This window comes from Octodon degus, unplaced genomic scaffold (genome assembly GCF_000260255.1).
Source record: "Octodon degus isolate 3935 unplaced genomic scaffold, OctDeg1.0 scaffold00093, whole genome shotgun sequence".
NCBI classification, from domain to species: domain Eukaryota; kingdom Metazoa; phylum Chordata; class Mammalia; order Rodentia; family Octodontidae; genus Octodon; species Octodon degus.
Genome location: NW_004524669.1, coordinates 5,622,408 through 5,623,961, shown reverse-complemented (window position 1 = coordinate 5,623,961; position 1,554 = coordinate 5,622,408).

Below are 1,554 nucleotides of genomic sequence, written 5' to 3'. Positions count from 1 at the left end.
TAAACCTAATTACTAAAAAATAAATAAAAGTAAAAATAAAACAAACCTAATTACTTCTACGGTGAATTAAAGCAGCAAGTTAACCTGGGTAGTGTGAAGGAGTTAAAGCCTGGCTACTTAAAATGTGATTGCCGCAGCATCGTAAGGGTCTCTGGAACTAAAACCTCTAAGAGCCATCCTAGACTCTGAACTTTATTTATTTATTTTTGGCGGAATCCGGGATTGAACTCAGGCCCTTGCGCTTGCCAGGGAACTGCTTATTCCACTGAGCCATCTCCCTGGCCCCTGACTCTGAACTTTAAAAGGTATCTAGGTGTCAGAAATGCTGGTTGAGGCCTGAGGACTTGGGAAGCTGAGGCAGAATTGCCTTGATTTATTCTTTTCTTTCTTTATTTTTTGGCAGAACCGGGGATTGAACTTAGACCCTTGCGCTTGCCATGGAATCGCTTATTCTACTGAGCCATCTCCCCGGCCCCTTTTTAAAAAAAATTTATTTTTAAAATATATGTAGTACAGGGTCTACACAGTCTCACTACACAGATCAGACTCAGTGATCCTCCTGTTTTCGGCCTCCCAAGTACTGGGATTACAGGCACATGCCTCCATGCCCAGTCTCAATGGCTGCCTCAGTGAGCCCTGGAGGCAGGGCCAGCACAGCTTGCCCTGGGAGTAGCTGGGGATCCGCTGGGGTCGCTGAGCCTGCCTAACTAGGCACTTTAGTATGCTGAGATATCTGGCTGGCCCTATGGCCAGCCCTCTTCTCTTCTCTCTCTTTCTTTCTTTCTTTCTTTCTTTCTTTCTTTCTTTCTTTCTTTCTTTCTTCTTTCTCTTTTTTTCCTTCCTTCCTTCCTTGAGACAGAGTCTATGTTGTCTAGGCTGTCTTTAAACTCACTGTGTAGGGCCAGGGAGATAGCTCAGTAGAATAAGCGCTTGCCTGGCAAGTGCAGGGTCCTGAGTTCAATCCCCAGTATGGCAAAAATAAATAAATAAATAATAATAAAAAACCCCAAAAACTCACTAGTCTGGCCTCAAACTCGAGGTAGTTCTCCTTTCTCAGTCTCCCTAGGTCTGGGATTACAGGCATGTGCAACCATACCTGGCATTATTGCATCAATTTGGGCTACATAGTAAGACCTTGCTTAAAAAAAAATTGCTGAAGATTTAGCTTAGCACCTGCCTAACAAATGTAAGGTCCTGAGTTCGATTGTTGGCACCAAAAAAAAAAATAATAATAATAATCTTGGGCCAGCAAGATAGCTCAGCAAATTAAGCGCCCACTTAGGCAAGTGCAGGGACTGGGGTTCGATCTCCTGCACTACATGCCATGCTGGCCCTGCCCTTGGGCACGCTGAGCTGGCATCAGAGCCTGGGTATGGTGGTGCACACCTGTAATCCCAGCACTGGGGAGGTAGAAAACAGGAGGATTGAGTCTGAGCTGCATAGTGAGATCCTGTACCAAATACATTGAAAAAAATATTCAAAAAAAAAAAAAAATCGGGCTGGAGAGATGGCTCAGTGGTCTAAAGCACCTACTTAGAACAAGCTTAGCAAAGC